At 41.3% G+C, this 17,500-nt stretch overlaps 1 long non-coding RNA gene and 1 pseudogene across 1 annotated transcript; one reads left to right on the top strand and one right to left on the bottom strand.

The window, feature by feature from the left end:
• The first annotated feature begins 464 nt into the window (after nt 1-464).
• On the top strand, nt 465-9,591 carry LOC133261644 (uncharacterized). Its single transcript, XR_009741066.1, has 3 exons — nt 465-1,808; nt 3,996-4,112; nt 8,508-9,591. It is a non-coding gene; the product is annotated as an uncharacterized LOC133261644 (long non-coding RNA).
• LOC133261643 (proline-rich nuclear receptor coactivator 2-like) lies at nt 7,944-8,511 on the bottom strand (annotated as a pseudogene).
• Nucleotides 9,592-17,500: the final 7,909 nt, after the last annotated feature.

The following is a 17,500-nucleotide window of genomic DNA, read 5'->3' on the forward strand; positions in this document are numbered from 1 at the left end:
AAACTGGCTTAGGTGCCTTTTTCGGGTGCTCCCGGACCGCCCTGCCATCCTGCCATCACTGCATTCCCCACGGCCCTTTCACTTGTCTTCGTCACTGACCAAGTTTCTGGAGGGTTATTCTCATTACACCCCCAGTGCCTGAAAACTAGTAGACCTTCGGTAGTTTTTGAATGTGTAAAGAAAACTTAAGAGTGAAAAGTACCTACCAATGCTAGGCACGGAAGTGATTTAGACAATTTTTTTCTTATAATCTGGAGAAGGAAATGGCAACCCACTCCAGTACTCTTGCCTGGAGAATCCCGAGGACAGGGGAACCTAGCAGGCTACAGTCCATGGGGTCGCAAAGAATTGGACACGACTGAGCGACTTCACTTTCTTTGCGACCAGGGCTGTACCCTGCCAGGGTCCTCTGTCCATGGGATTTTTCGGGCAAGAATACTGGAGTGGGCGGCCATTTCCTCCTCCGGTGGTGGGGCCGGGAGGGGGGGCTCTTCCTGACCCAGGAATCGAACCCGTGTCTCCTGAGCGAGGGGCAAGTCAGGTAGGAAGGAGCACAGAGTCTGTCGTCTAGGGCTAGGACGCTCGCTTCCCAAGCGGTGTGGCTCTGCTCTCTGCCTGCCTAAAGCGCTGGTGGCCCTAACCCCGCTTCCGGGACTGAACCCACATCCCACCCCCAGTGCCAACTGGTATTAGTGCGCAGGCCCGGCCCGCTCCTCCTCCCCGGGGCCCCACCCCTGCCCGGATGCCCCGCCTACCCCGTGCCTGGCAGGGGACGGGACCACGGGGTCGGACCCTGGGGTGACGGGGCGGAGGGGCGGGCCGGACCCCACTGGCTTTGCTCTGCGAAAATGCGGTGGAAAAAGGCAACGCTGCAGTTCCAGGTGGCTTGGGGGCATGGCCGGTGTTCCCCGAAAAGGAGTCGCTAGCCAATTTGAGACCCCGGTTCCCCTGTCAGCCTCACACAGGGACGCACGTAGGGCCGCCGGAAAGCCGTCAGGTAGCCGGCTGACGAGTTTGGAAGCTCCTCAGATTCGCCTCTTGTGAAGTCCGAGGGTGGTTATAAACCCCAACTGTCACGACAAGTTTGTTTTTCCGACAAGATTCCGACTCCGCCAGGCTGTAAACAATGACTTTGCCTTAGAAGTGGCAGTTGCCTAGGAAGAACTTGGAAAAGCCGTTTGAGTTGAACTGCCAAGTCCGAGCGTTTGAAGCTCCTCAGAAGTTTACTTGAACTGCGGCCCAAACTGTATCTTTTCCACAAGGGCTGGACATGTTTCAGGAATCTGGTGCTTCCTTGGAGAATGTTTTCCTCGGCCTGAACTGGAAGCTGCTCTCCATATTCTGCATTTCTTGTTCTCATCCGTTGAAACTGACCTTGTCCCAGTCCCTGAGAGCCCACCGTGTGTGAAGCAAGCCCACCGTGGCGCAGTAGTCAAGGCCACACACACTCTGCCCCTTCTGATGCCAACTCGACGTCTCATCAGGAAGTTCGCCGGGCGTTTTGGAACCTGAGGCCTCCGTTCTGTGTCTGCTCTGCATTTCCTTCTTAAGCACCTACTATTGGATCTGTGCCACAACACCCTGTACACCACCTCAGGGAGAGGACTCACATTTTCAATTTACCTAGTAGATGTTTTTTGATCTATCTCCCCCATGAGGCTGGGAAACCTTAGGCCAGAAACATTGTTGTTCCTTTGTCGGCATAGTCCCTGGCACTTAGAAGTATGGTTGTGGAAAGAAGTTCCTTCAGTAGTCAGGAAGGAAAGCGTCTTCATCGTGTGGATTGTTTCCTTGACTGTGGAGAACAGGTCAGACAAGAAGATGCATTCAGATAAAGTATGAGGCATTGGAAATAAGGGGACAACACTTCTTTAATTTTATCTTTTATATTTTGAAGTCTCTCAGGATAGATGTTTGAGCCAAATAACTGCCAGTTCTTGCATTTTACATCTACCATTCTTTCCTCTCCACCTTTAACCCACACTTACATTGAGAGCAGTTATTCTAGGGATTCTGGAACTGTTAAATTATTTGTATTCAGTTAACAGATTTTCATCTTTAACATTCCTTCCTTCTCCACATATTTCCATGCAGTACTCCATACATATTGGGTACTATAGGGATATTAATTTTGGGTGGTAGACTTTTAATGATCATGGAGGGCTAAGTGTTGAGTTTTCATTTCTCAAAGAAAGGAATCATGTTTGCCCTCATCTCTAACATTCAGCTGTAGATGATTTTTAAATTTTAAATATTCAAATAATGTTGCCGAACGTTGTATGCCTATTTAACAATACTGTCTGTCATTTCTCAAAACATTTTTGGACATGTTTTAAGCCATAAGAAAAGTAGACTTGCTTCTTTATAGTAACTCCTCAAATACCCCAGAACTCTAAAGGCAAAATGAGCAGGCATGGCAAATGCAGTTAGAGTCCCCACTCTTCCTCCAAATTTCTAAATTCACAATTAGTGTTCTTTCAACATGAGAAGACTAAAATATCTTCGTTTTCTGAAACAAAGGAACATAATAATTTACTGACCTTATTTAACCAGAGGAAACACATGGTGTCATTTAACACTAACTCCAGATTTGGATCAAATTTTGAGAGAGCAATGTCTGTGATTGAACTAAGCATCTCCTGCTGGAAAGGAGTCATGCAAAGCTTGGTTTGTTCAACTGAGAACAGAGCAGGCCAAAGTTTACAATTATATTCCCTGGGTTTCTACAGGTTATTAAAATATTTGGCTAAATGGTTGAATACACTTAACTGAATATCACAATATTTTCAGATACAACATTTGAAATTGAGCTAATTGCTCTTCATCTGCTTCTCAAATGGATAATGTGGCCCTCTCAGAGATTCCCTTGGCAATGGGCTATGGGCTTTGCAAAATCATAGACCAATGGGACACAATTTCTGGGAGAATTGATTTTGCTAAACGGTCTTTAACTTAAATATTTTATATTAAAATACACAGTATGTATAGAATGCAACATTTGTACAAATTTTTAGGATATAACAGAGCATTTCAAAGAAAATTTTGCTTGCAGTGCTGGCATTGTCTCTCCAGTTGCCAAAGATATGTGTTCATTTTTGTTTTCCTTGAAATTGTTTGGGAGAAATTTAAGATGCTCTAACCTAATATGTTAATCTCAGTCAGAGCTCACTAAATGACCTTTAGAAAATCTAACCAACCTTGACATTGTGTCTGGTCCTTATCATTCTTTCTCCAACAATAAAAGGAGCTCATCTAAAGTTTATACTACCTTTATGGACTGAGAGAAGAGTGCCAAGTTATTATGAACTTTCTCTTTTTTCTTTCTTTTTTTCCCCTCCTAATTGTCTATAAACACCTATGTATTGTATATGAGGCTCATGGTTTCAGACCATGCTGGTTATCTCACACTGGTTGTCCCTTTCCCAAGAGTGCCAGTTCCCACACATACACACCAGCTTTGCATGATCCTTACCTCTGACTTAGAACTGTTCACATTAAGTCTACTCGCTCTGTAGTACCCTTAGTTTCTCCTTCCAGCTTCTTTCTAGAAATTTATGACTGCTTCTTCGGCTAGCCTATAGAGATAAGAGGTTAAAACATGAGATAGTTTCTGCTAAAATCTGATATGTCATTTCTGCATTTCCCAAGTTGGCTAAAGGTAAACAAGTTTATGATGCCATTTTATATAATTTTTAAGCCTGATATTTTCTTTAATTTTTTCAGTTATTTCAACTCCTCCAGGTTTTGCACAAAGCCTGATAAAATCTGTTAGAGAAACTTTCTATAATCGAAAAAATAAAGGAACATGATATAAAAGTACTTAGAATATAGAGATCAGAGTCTGAATTATGGATTTATTTTAAAAATACTGTCAAAATACCCTAACAAACGACCCTACTCTCCCTAACATAAGCCTGAGTAAGAGCAGGAAGGAAATGAACAGCCCACTGAGAGAAGAAAGACACTTACTCAACAGACTTCTCATTATACTCCAGGGAATCAAAAGGTAATGTCCAGGAAGAGAGTGGAACAGGGTGGAGAAACCCATCGTGGGACAGATTTATGATCCCTTCATCCGCTGAAGATGTTATTTACGAGAGACATGCAGTCAGGTCAGTGAAGAGTACAGAGAATGCATGACTCTGGACTTGACTCTAAACCTCATCATTAACTATGGCACAAATCATGTTTCCCATCCAAGCACACAGTAACTTAATGCTGGATCTCAAGAGGTGTGCAATTAAGTCATACCAGCACTAGTCAGAAGTTTTAAATTAAACAGACATGATGTATATTAATGGCCTAATGTGACATCAAAAGAGCAGTTGGGATTATTTTCTTTCTTTCTCCAAACGGGCTTTGATCTGGCTCTCTCTCATATTGCCAGGATTAGTATGATGTCTAGAGGCTCAGTGTTAGAAATGGGTTGCCACTTAAGGACTCGCTGTGTGGCTGCAGCTGCCACTTACTAAATTCAATTTCCTGCATAAAGACAGGACCATCATCAGTTCTGCTTGAAACAAAGCAAAGCACACTCGGGAAGGCTTAGGATATTGTACTAAAAAATAACAAAAATAAAGAGTGTGTTTCTATTATTTTATTTTATGACTCTGCTGTTTTTCAACTATTTTAACATAGAAGAAATAAAAAAGAATTGAAATTAACCTGTATAAAATATAATACTTGAAAATGGCATGAAGTGAAGTGAAGTGAAGTTGCTCAGTTGGGTCAGACTCTTTGCGACCCCATGGACTATAGCCTGCCAGTCTCCTCCACCCATGGGATTTTCCAGGCAAGAGTACTGGAGTAGGTTGCCATTTCCTTCTCCAGGGGATCTTCCTGACCCACGGATTAAACCCAGGCCTACCCACATTGTAGGCAGATACTTAAGTGTCTGAGCCACCAGGGAATATCCCGAAAATGGCATAGGTTCAGTATATCAGTAAAGCACAAAAACCGAAGGAAATATAATCATTTGATTTCAAAATAATCCTCTTACTCCTACTGTCCTGCTGCTGCTGCTGCTGCTAAGTTGCTTCAGTCATGTCCGACTCTGTGCAACCCCATAGATGGCAGCCCACCAGGCTCCACCGTCTCTGGGATTCTCCAGGCAAGAACACTGTCCTACTCAGTGCAAATAAGGAAAGATGAATAAAAAATACAGTGTAGGTCAGTAAATAAAATGGAGACCTTGAATGCCCTTTCTACTGCTGAGGAATTTGAGAGAGATATTTCTTCTTTTTGTAAATGTCAATTGATCTCATGAGCTTAATTCGTCATTTGTCATTCCTTTTCACGTCCCAGCATCCAAGCACTATTTCTTATATTTGCAAACCCCCATCACCAGTACAGAAGCTGAAAATGTTGGATATTTCCTTTTCTAGTAGGACAGTCTTCCATTTAGAGTGGAGGACTCAAGATCCTCCCTATTAGATACCTCTCTCTAGGACTTTGTGTTGGAAACTAGTGATACAAAGCTGTAGAGATCACACTGCCTCTGTTCTGGCACAGGTAGACACAATGGTGGTTTTGGCAACCACTTCCAGAGGCAGCAAAGACACATTTTTTGTCCTTGTTCAAGATTTGATGTTGGGGCTTCCCCAGTGGCTCAGTTCAGTTCAGTTCAGTCATGTCTCTGCGACCCCATGAACTGCAGCACACCAGGCCTCCATGTCCATCACCAACTCCTGGAGCTTACTCAAACTCATGTCCATTGAGTCGGCAATGGCATCCAACTATCTCATCCTCTGTCATCCCCTTCTCCTCCCACCTTCAATCTTTCCCAGCATCAGGATCTTTTCAAATGAGTTAGCTCTTAGTATCAGGTGGCCAAAGTATTGGAGTTTCAGCTTCAACATCAGTCCTTCCAATGAATATTCAGGACTGTGGCTTGATGGTAAAGAATTCACCTGTAATGCAGGAGCCACAGGAGACATGGGTTTGGTTCCTGGATCGGAAGGATCTCCTGGAGGAGGAAATGGCAACTCACTACAGGTTTCTTGCCTGGAAACTCACAGAGGAGCCTAGTGGGCTACAGTTCATGGGGTCACGAAGAACTGGATATGAATGAAGCAACTTGGCACGCATGCAAGACTTGATGTTAGTGGTACAAGTTGCAATTTGTGTGCCCAGCAGATTCCCTCTGTAGCATTATTATGGGCATGGTTCCCAGCTCATCTGCAACCCTTAAATATTATGATTCTTTTTTTGGGGGGGAAGAAACAATTTTATTTTTTAATTTCATGCTTCAAATTCATGTATGTACATTAAGTACTATATAAAATTTGTTTTTAGGATAACATCATTTGACTTGGACAGTACTATCTCACCTCAATTTATTTGGAGAAACAATTTAGCCATTCTGCTTAAAAGTATAAAAAAAGCTGCCAAATTAGAAAATAGATCCCTCCACCCCATACACACACTTTACTTTTACTACTGGGATGGCTGTTTTAATTAGCATGTTTAAAGTAAGCAAAACATATTATCAAGGTATTATGCAAGAAATTACATCTTTTGCAATAAGTTGGTCTCTTGGGTTGCACCTGTTGACAAGAAAAAAAAGTACACTGATGTTGTACACTATACTCATAGGTTACACAAGTTGCTGAAAGCCAAAAGGAATCTTTAAGGTTGGAGGGACTGCTTAATAGTTAATCTTTGGGTTTAAGGAAAAAAAATAACCCCACACAAGTTGTTGAAAGCCAAAAGGAATCTTAAAGGTTGGAGGGACTGCTTAATAGTTACTCTTTGAGTTTAAGGAAAAAAAATAACCCCATCTTTGGGTTTAAGGAAAAAAAATAACCCCATACTCTCAAAAATAGCAAGTGTTTTAGCAGCTTAAAACCTTTCAGTTATATAAAACTTCTTACACTAGGATTTACTTTGAAATATAGTTTACAGCAAGATCAATTATAACATACATACACTGGCACTTCAGCACAAGGGCAAAATTTAAAAACAGGTTGGTTGGTTTGTTTTTTTGACCTTTAAAATTAGGCCATAGTATAAAAGAGTCCATGTCTTACATTCAGCAAATTCATACTAAAATATTATATTTTTGTAGGATAAATGCCAACAAAACTTTACATATGCTACAATTTTATTACATATATCTACATGGCTCTTTCCTAGGTATGCAGAATTTCACATTATAAAGCTCCCAACTTTAAAAAACCTTTGCAGGGATGATTTGAAGCCATATCACTGTCAGAATAGCTTGTGCAGTGCCATCATACAAAAATGTATTTTGAAAGCTACTCTGAACACCAAATACTGTTTCTATAAAAAATGGTTTTGGTGCATTTGTTGGCAGACACCCATCCACTGCACATAACAGGGCCAATGGGGTATACTTATTTCATTCTAAATAGCCCCTAGTGCCCTTTCCACATTCACCACCATACAGTTCATTAAAATACAACTATTCTCTAAAAAAAAAAAATTCACATTTTCTTTAGGCAGTGCATCAGGTTGTTGTCATACTACTGGTTTAGGCATACTGATTTAGGTGTCTCTAGGACAATAACGTCTCAAAGATTCAAATAGTTTTCAACCCTTGTATGTCTTTAACTGGATGCTTATAATCAGATTTACCATATCTTAACAAGTCAGTCTGCTGACCCATGAAATGATAATCTTTAGTATTTTCCCCCAACAAGCAATAAAAAAAGTCGATTCCTTTAAATTCCCCAAATCTAAACTTGAATGGTTTCACTTGTATGGTTACTCAATTGAGAACACTAGTAAAGAGATCAAATACAATTATCCATAATTCAGTTATTTTAAACTGTACTGATTCTATCATCACAGTGCCCATAAAACAATTAAGATGAAGTCTAATTATATTTTCTACGTTAATCAGTTTTACAGATTAATTCCCTAGTGAATTTGGTCTGAAACAATTGCCAGTTATCCTTAAATATGACTAAGTTTAAATGTTAGTACTTTATCTCATTTTATACCTGTACTTTATGTAAGGTTTTAGGTTGAAATGTCATTATTTCTTTATCAGAAGGATTAAAGGAAACGAACCCAGTGGCTTGCTGGTTTAGGAAGAACACTTGGTGGTGGTGGCTCACTAAATTTGGCCCTGGCATAGTTCTGATTAGTTTAAGACTTAAAAAGTATGGTGGGACTTGATAAGCTAGAGTTCCAGTTTTGATTGTTTGGAAAATTTTTGTTCTTCCCCCCATTTGCATGGCCTGCCATGCAGCTGATGATGAATTATAAGTATGTCCTCTTTGCTTTTTCTTGTGAACAATCTTCATCTGGGAATTCTGATCCTTGGTCTTCTGTCTACTAAGCTGTTGTTGGTTCTTACTAACATTTCTAGTTTGAGGGGCTGGAATGTTATACCTCTCTCCACCACCCATCTTCAGCTTCTTTGTCACCTTTAAGTTGCTTTTCCGATTGCAGGATTTCCACTACCTGTCCTCTTCTTTGCTGCCATGCCCAGAATAATAGATGTTGCTTTCTGACAGATCCTTTCCTTTGTCTCAATACAGTTTTCATGGGCTGATCTGCTGAGTTCAGCCTAGGAGCTGAGGCCAACATCTGAGTCTCCTCAGCACACAAGTTTGACAGAAGTCTTAGCGATTTCAAGCCCAGGGCTATGGTGGTGGCGGCTTCTGCTTGGCTTCAAAGCCCCGCTCCCCTTCCAGGGAGAGACGAGGCATGGCACCCACGAGCTAGCTGCTGGCCACCTCAACGTCTCAACTGACCTCCTCTAAATATGATTCTCTGGCTTCTGCAGAGTCTATGACCTACTCAGTGCATTTTTTTTAAAATAAAAAATACTAGTTTCTGCTTAAAACAGTTTGAATTTGTTTCTGTTGCTTATAACAAGAACCTTAATTCATATAGAAACCAATGACAGGAGCAACTGCAGGCCAAAGCCTCTCAGGAAGCTATCATCATTTGGATGCTCTGTGTGACAGCAAGAAAAATCCTTCAAGTATTAAAGGACAGAACTCTGGGAACCCATGCCGTACAGTGGCAAACTTCTAACCAGAATGGTATCTGAAAGCGCTCACTAAAGGTAAGACTTCGGAGAAACAAGTGGCAACGGACATAAAATGATATGAAAGCCACAAGGAATTGAAGAAATCTACAAGTGGGTGGTTATTGCTGGATAGTTTAAAGAAAGAGAATGTCCAGCTCAGAGTCCTAAATTGCTGGCCAAGGATCAGCTGAAAACAAAAAACTTTCTATGATGGTACTTAAAAAAAACTTGTCTTTTGCAGCTACTGGACTAAGGTAGATAAAGCCAAACTGAAAGTTGGATCTTATTGATTGCCAAACTATATTAGTTGAATTCACAGATTCCCCAGTTCTAAAAGTGAAAATTGCACCTCTGTCTGGAAAAGAACATTACCCCCGGATTGAAACAGATCGTGTATCGAATCTCTAGCATATTCTGAGCCTCCCTTACTAAAGAAAGTTTCCCTGCTTCTCTTCTTGTGAATCTATCTTGCCTTACTTGAAGCTCCTACAACAATTTACTTGCAAGAGTAAGTCAGTTCTTCACTTGCCCTCTGCCCTCTGTTGTTTGTAAAAATACAACTATAATCAGAACCACTTATAAACTCAGATTTTTGCTAATTTCTATTATGGAAAAAATAAGATGGAATACCCAAGTGATATTCTGATGGTGCTGGATCAAATAGGAAAGATTAAATTCTAGATTAGGCCTAAATTATCGATGTGGGTGAAATTACCAGAGATTCTGAAATTACTTGGCTAGGGGAAATTTTACCTATATGCTCCATTTTTATATTAAAAGCTGGTCCACTGAAGCCAGCAGAGGCAATCTGGTGTTCAGACCTGCTACAATAAATCTTCAAGTAGGCCTGATGATGCAGAAAGCCACAAAAGCAGAAGGAACCAGATTACATACCTGCAGTTGACTAAGAAATTTCCTTCATGGAAGTGGGCCCCTGAATGGAAGTAAGTGGGCCCCTGAATGATGGCATGGGCTTTCCTGAATTGATATGAAAGATAGTCAGCCATGTTTCTAAACTCTATTGACCTGAAGAATTCATGATTCTGTGAGGTCTGCTGAGACCACCAAACTTAAGGTATACCTCTGTGGTTAACAGTGGGGATCCTTAGGTGTTTGACTGCACACACCAAGCATGTATCATTAATCATTTCTGTATATTTTGCAGCGATTGTAAAATGAAGTGAGAGAAGTCTTAGCCAAGTCAGAGTAGTCGTTCTCATCAATGTACAAATATGGACTCACTTTTGTGGACTGCCTAGGGAACACAGCCTCTCCTATCAACAGGAAATTGGATTAAAGATTTACTGAGCATGGTCCCACCCATCAGAGCAAGTCTCAGATTCCCCCACAGGCAGTCTCTCCCATCATAAAGTTTCCACAAGCCTCTTATCCTTAGCCATCAGAGGGCAGACAGAATGAAAACCATAGTCACAGAAAACTAACCAAAGTGATCACACAGATCACAGCCTTGTCTAACTAAGAGAAACTATGAGCCATGCCATGTAGGGCCACCCAAGACAGACGGGTTATGGTGGAGAGGTCTGACAAAATGTGGTCCACTGGAGAAGGGAATGGCAAACCCCTTCAGTATTCTTGCCTTGAGAACCCCATGAACAGTATGAAAAGGCAAAAAGATAGAACACTGAAAGATGAACTCCCCAGGCTGGTAAGTGCCGAATATGCTACTGGAGAAGAGTGGAAAAATAACTACAGAAAGAATGAAGAGACGGAGCCAAAGCGAAAACAATGCTCAGTTGTGGATGTGATTGGTGATGGAAGTAAAGTCCGATGCTGTAAAGAACATTACATCGGAACCTGGAATGTCAGGTCCACGAACCAAGGCAAATTGGAAGTGGTCAAACAGGAGAAGGAAAGAGTGAACATTTTAGGAATCAGTGAACTAAAATGGACTGTAATGGGCTTAATTTAATTTAATTCATATGGCCATTGTATCTACTACTGTGGGCAAGAATCCCTTAGAAGAAATGGAGTAGCCATCATAAGTCAACAAAAGAGTCTGAAATGCAGTACTTGAGTGCAATCTCAAAAATGACAGAATGATCTCCGCTCGTTTTCAAGGCAAACCATTCAAAGTTACATTAATCTAAGTCTATGCCCCAACCACTAATACTGAAGAAGCTGAAGTTAAACAGTTCTCTGATGACCTACAAGACCTTCTAGAACTAACATCCAAAAAAGATGTCCTTTTCATTATAGGGGACTGGAATGCAAAAGTAGGAAGTCAAGCGATAACTGGAGTAACAGGCAAGTTTGGCCTTGGAGCACAAAACGAAGCAGGGCAAAGGCTAACAGAGTTTTGCCAAGAGAACACACTGGTCTCTTCCAATACACTGAACCCTCTTCCAACAACACAAGACATGATTCTACACATGGACATCACCAGATTGTCAATACCGAAATCAGATTGATTATATTCTTTGTAGCTGAAGATGAAGAAACTGTCTACAGTCAGCAAAAACAAGACCGGAGCTGACTGTGGCTCAGATCATGAACTCCTTATTGCCAAATTCAGACTTAAATTGAAGAAAGTAGGGAAAAACCATTAGGCCATTCAGATATGACCTGAATCAAATCCTGTATGATTATACAGTGGAAGAGACAAATAGAGTTAAGGGATTAGATCTGATAGAGTGTCTGAAGAACTATGGATGGAGGTTCATGACATTGTACAAGAGGCAGTGATCAAGACAATGCCCAAGAAAAAGAATTGCAAAAAGGCAAAATGGTTGTCTGAGGAGGCCTTACAAATAGCTGAGAAAAGAAGCTAAAGGCAAAGGAGAAAAGGAAAGATATACCCACTTGAATGCAGAGTTCCAAAGAATAGCACAGAGAGATAAGAAAGCTTTCCTCAGTGATCAATGCAAAGAAATAGAGGAAGACAATAGAATGGGAATGACTAGAGATCTCTTCAAGAAAATTAGAGATAACAAGCCAACATTTCATGCAAAGGTGGGCACACAAAAGGACAGAAATGCTATGGACCTAACAGAAGCAGAAGATATTAAGAAGAGGTGGCAAGAATACACAGAAGAATTATACACAAAAGATCTCCATGACCAAGATAATCACAATGGTGTGATCACTCGCCTAGAGCCAGACATCCTGGACTGTGAAGTCAAGTGGGCCTTAGGAAGAATCACTATGAACAAAAGATGCTCAGTTTGACTTACAATAAGTGACATGTAAATTAAAACTAGAGAGAAATCATTTCCTACCAATTAAATTGGCAAAATGCCAAAAGCAGGACATCCCAATCTATTGGTAAGGTTGTGGGAAAACTAGCAGTCTCATAAACTACTGGCTGGAGTACAAAAATGGAACGGCCTCTACGCTCTAAAATAATGTCTGTATTCATTCATCTGATTACAAATGCATGTACCCTTTAATTCAGCATTCTTATTTCTAGGCCTCTAGCCTAAAGATATATGTGTGTATACAAAATGATACATGTACCAGGCGATTTATTGCAGCATTCTTTGAAATGGAAAAGATTGGAAATAATATATGTTCACTCTTTGCTAATAGAAAGCTATCACTTTACGTTATATCCACACAACCCAATTCTGTGTGACTGTGAAAAAATTGTGAGCTTCATCCATTTACATAGAAGATATGTAGGATATATTAAGTGAAAAGCAAGGTACAGAACAGTGTGGATAATATGCTGCTGCTGGTGTGAGAAAGGTGAGGGGGAGTAAGAGTATTTGTTGCTGTTGCTTATAAGCCCTCTTACCTGACAGAGTGAGAGTATATCTGTATCTACATATTTACACATACCTATAAATATTTTAATACATAATCAATTGTATCTAAATTAAACTAAATATGAGTTGATACCAAGATCTCTAATTCTCATCCGTTACCACATGGATCATTTTAACCTCCTCCCCTTGCTTCTCAGTAACCCCTCCTCCAACAATGAAAAACCTAACTCTCAGGGGCCCTCATGCATTTAGTTAACTATTCAGTTTCAACAGACATTCATGGAGGTATCAGAATTGTTAACACATATTCCTGTGGGAAACAACTTTATCAATCAGACTACAGGGTTTATGAGCAAGGTTCCGTTTTCCTTTCGTCTTACAGACTGCATTCATTTCCAAGGTTACTTAGGTCAGCAACTTTTCCCCACTCCTTTTGGTGAGGCTGTTTCATAGACTTGTAACATCTTTAGATTCTTTTGTCATTTTCTGTATTCCATCCTGGGATACCCTTACCTCCTAAATGATCTTGTAAATACTTGCATACTATTATCTACTCAAAGACAGATATAGAGATAAGTCACAAATCTAAAGGTTTTTTATTTTTTAACTCAACAAAAGAAATACACACTCATTGTAGAAAAATGATCACTGCAGGAGGCATGAGATTGATCTCTAGTCAGGGAACTTAGATGCCACCTGCTATGCGGTGCAGCCCCCCAAAATAGGTAAACATTTTTTAAAAAAGAAAAATGACCAGAGATAAACAAAAAGGAATAAAAATCACGTATCATCCTGCCACTCAGAGATAATCTCTGTCATCATTTTAATGTCTATAATTCTCTTTAAAAAATGCATTTATCTAGTTTTTCAACAAAAATAGAGATAAATGTTTAACATTATTGTTTTGCTTCTCAATACTGTTTTATGTTAGTCATGAGGTTGGTCCTAAGAATATAATTTTATTACCTGTCTTTTTATCAGAGTATTCAATATTGTCAACATTTTTTCATATCAATCAATATAATTCTTTAGCATCATTCCTGACAGTTGATTGCATAGTATTTTATTTTATGGATATAACAATTAATGTAACAAAATTCTGTTTTGGAAAACTAAGTTATTCCCAGACTTTTTGCTCTTAGTTTGCTAAATTCTTGCATACATCCTCAATTCTTTTCTTGGGATAAGGTCCTAGAAGTGGAAACTACAGGGCAGTCTTGTCAGACGACTTCAAATCAGATCTCCCATCTTTGCTTGTTGGGCCCCTGGGCTACTGAATTCCCCGCGGTGATGCAGATCAAGGGCCAGCTCACTCTGACCACTGCCTCGGAGAAGAAGAAGGTCTGCGCGGCCCATGACTCACCTCCAGGCAGGACTGAAGGTCACTACAGTAAGGCTGGGGTGTTTCATCCATTGTTATTGTGGACAGTTTGCTTTCAAAATATTCAAAATGTACCGACAGAAAGAAAGCCTGAAAATTGTAAAGTTTTAATTGGCAAAATGTTTTCATGTAAAATTTTAACCAGCATCCTGCTCCCATTTTGTTTCATATGTTAAACAATTTAATGTATGGCACATTTGAGCGACTAAACTGACAGACATTGATGCAGTTAGGCCAAATATTGATTTTAAAATATAATATTTTACATTTTAATTAATATCTGATTAATGTCTCAGATTGTAATGTATACCATACAGACTCAATTTCCATAGTGGGAACATATTCCAAGAATTCTTTACCAGTTGTTTAGAACTAGAATGAATTTACCTATTGAAAGCGAGGTTATGAATTAGTTGTCAATACCTCAGTTCTCACATAAAATCCATTTGACTTCTAGTGTAGCTGCAATATTAGTCAGGAGTTCCGTGATCAAGCTACAACTCCTACCCTAAAGATTATGCTGGATTATGGAGAGTTATGCCAAGAAGGCTTCCCTCATAGCACACTGGGTAAAGAATCTTCCTGCAATGCAGGAGACCTGGGTTCATCCCTGGGTCAGGAAGATCCCTTGGGGAAGGAAATGGCAACCCACTCCAGTATTCTTGCCTGGAGAATCCCATGGACAGAGGAGCGTGGCGGGGTTGCAAGTCCATGGGGTTGCAAGAGTCGGACACAACTTAGCAACTAAACCACCATATGCCAAGAAAGGAAGTTCCTCAAACAAGCCAGCACCCTGCTCCCTGATGCCCAGTCCCATGCAGTCCCTTCTGGGGACAGGCACTCTGCTGCTGAACTGCAGATCCAGGCAGAAAATAGGCACCTCGTGTTGGGTGTGACTTCGTGAAGGTAAGGGAAACTCTTACCTTCACAAGTGCTGGTTGGACCTTAACTGGCTCAGGCTTTTCCAAAGTTTCCATCTGGGACAGGACCACCTGGGTAGCTGTGAGTCAAAGCAGCGTGATGGGAACAGACTCCCCTTGGACACACCTTGGTGAGACAGGCCTGAAGTGACGCTCTCTCACATTTCACTTTCTCTGCGAGCCTCCTCCTGACTCTTGCTATCTGTGGGCTCCCCGAGCACATAGGATGACGCAGACCGTGGTGCACTCACCTGTCACTGCCGTTTACACATCTGTGTGCTTCACTTCGGTTCAGTGGGGCCCAATCCCGGCTGCACTTTCCAATCATCCAGAGAGCCTCAAACACTCTTGGTACCCAGGCTCCACCCCATCCAATGAAAGCACCACCTCTGAAGGGGGGAGCCCACACATCAGGTGTTCTCCAATCTCCCCAAGGGATTCTAATATTCAACCAGGATTCAGAGCCACTTCCCTAAAGGAGTTCTTTGAAAGCAGGCACACGCTGGTTCATCGTTTGTGTTAGATGAGCTAATAAATCTCTTAGAAGAGTGCTGGCCTACACTCAGCTCTGTACAGCTGGGTGGTCAGTAGTAGTAGTGTAGTAGCAGCAGTAGTAGGAACTCCCCACTGGCCAAGCAGGGTTTCTGACATACAGTAGCCCCCTTCCCACCAACTGAACTCACATAAAACTATATATTCTGAAGACACAGAAAAGAGAGCACAAGAAAAATAACCCTTTAGAAGGTGATTACATGGACCCCTCCACTCTATAAGCCTAGGTACCAGAGAAGTCTTGCAACTGGCAACCTGGATCTGCCTTTCCTTCTGTAAGCCTTAGTCCTACGGGCCTGCTTTTCACAGTGTGAGCATCTTGCTGTCCTGTATACAGACAATTTGAAGTTTTTGAGTCTATACGATTTTTACCAATTTAGTTAACAGGATAAATTCACTGCAAGTCTGAAGTCTAAGGTTCTATCCCTGGCTCTGTCTCTTACTAGCTGGATGGCTTTGAGCAGTTTCCTCTAGCCTTCAGGGCCATGTTGATCTTTGAATCTCTCTCTTCTCTGATTTGGAAACCTGGGTGAACCCTGTCTTGCACCATCTTGTCTGCTCCTGTGAGTCTGATGGATGAGGCTTGCAGTCATGACTGTGCTGACCTCGTTCCTGGCCACCCGGCCCACCTGCTCAGCGAGGCTCTCTCCCCACCAACGCCCCAGGAGGCCTCCCCACGCCTGGGGTTGTCAAGGGAGGCTGTTAGTATCAGTCCGAAATTGTTCAACAGCCATGTATGTTGAATAGTCTTGGAAACCAGTTGCCACTTACATGTTTAGCCCAAAGGAAAAATACTCTGCTGTGGCCAAGGGGAAAGGGTAGTGCCATAAACAAATAAATCTCTTCTTTGCTAGACGCTGGTTCTGGGGAATAAAGAGAACTCTAGGATCCAGCTCAGGCTTTGGGGCATTTCTTTACAAAAACAAAACAAAAACAGGACCATCTGATGTTTCAGCCAGCTTGGCCTTTGCCCTGCTTGTCCTAATCAAGGGAGGTTTCTCAGCCTGGTGCGCTTCAGAACAGCTGGATAGATGCCAAAAACAGCCCCCCAACCCACCCATTCTGGTCAATTTTAAAATTCACAAAATCAATTGGAGAAATAAGGTCAATTCTAGTTAGGGATAAAATAACAGAATTGCCAACATTCTCTTGTATTAAGTGAGACTCTTTGGGTAGGACCATGGAATTCTTGCTTTAACCATAAACAGGCATGTTCTAATGAAATTTGACCTGCATTTAAAAATTGGGAAGTGACAAAGCTTTTAAATCCATGTTGTACGTTTGGAACTGCCATATGTTAGTTTGGGTTTCTTTTGGTTTTGCTCTTGATTTTAAAGGGGTTGTGGACTGATCTTGTTTTTATGGTTTCCTGAGTGTCAAGTTGGTTTAATGACATCAAATACATTCTAGAGTTGCCCATTAAATTCATCATCTAAATACATTTGTTCTTCATGACAAAACAGGATTAACAGAGTTAGCAACCTCTATTTTTTATCCACTTGCCAACACATCTCTCTTGGCTCCCAGACTCCTTATGGTTAACAGTGATCACAATCATAGATGGCTGTGAAGTATTTCAGGTCGGCCTCCCCCTTGAGATTGCCAGCTCCACGTGGGCAGGGATGCTGTCCTGTTCATCACGGTGACTCTACACCCACCCAGCAGAATACCTTCCACCCAGGACGTGCTCTCTGATATTGACAGAATAAGTAGTTTCTCCTGTGTGGGTGGTTTCCTCTTTGGCACTTGTTTCACTCTACAAATTCATTAATCTTTTTCCTGGACATGATTCAGTCTCCTCTTGAATGGAGAGGCCAGAGACAATTCCCCCAGAACTCACTCCTCTCTGGAGGAGTGAACTGTGAGGGGTACTAAGAACTCATCTGAGTCACCGAGGTCTTGTGACGCACCCCCCCCG

Source organism: Bos javanicus, chromosome 15 (assembly GCF_032452875.1).
Source record: "Bos javanicus breed banteng chromosome 15, ARS-OSU_banteng_1.0, whole genome shotgun sequence".
NCBI lineage: Eukaryota > Metazoa > Chordata > Mammalia > Artiodactyla > Bovidae > Bos > Bos javanicus.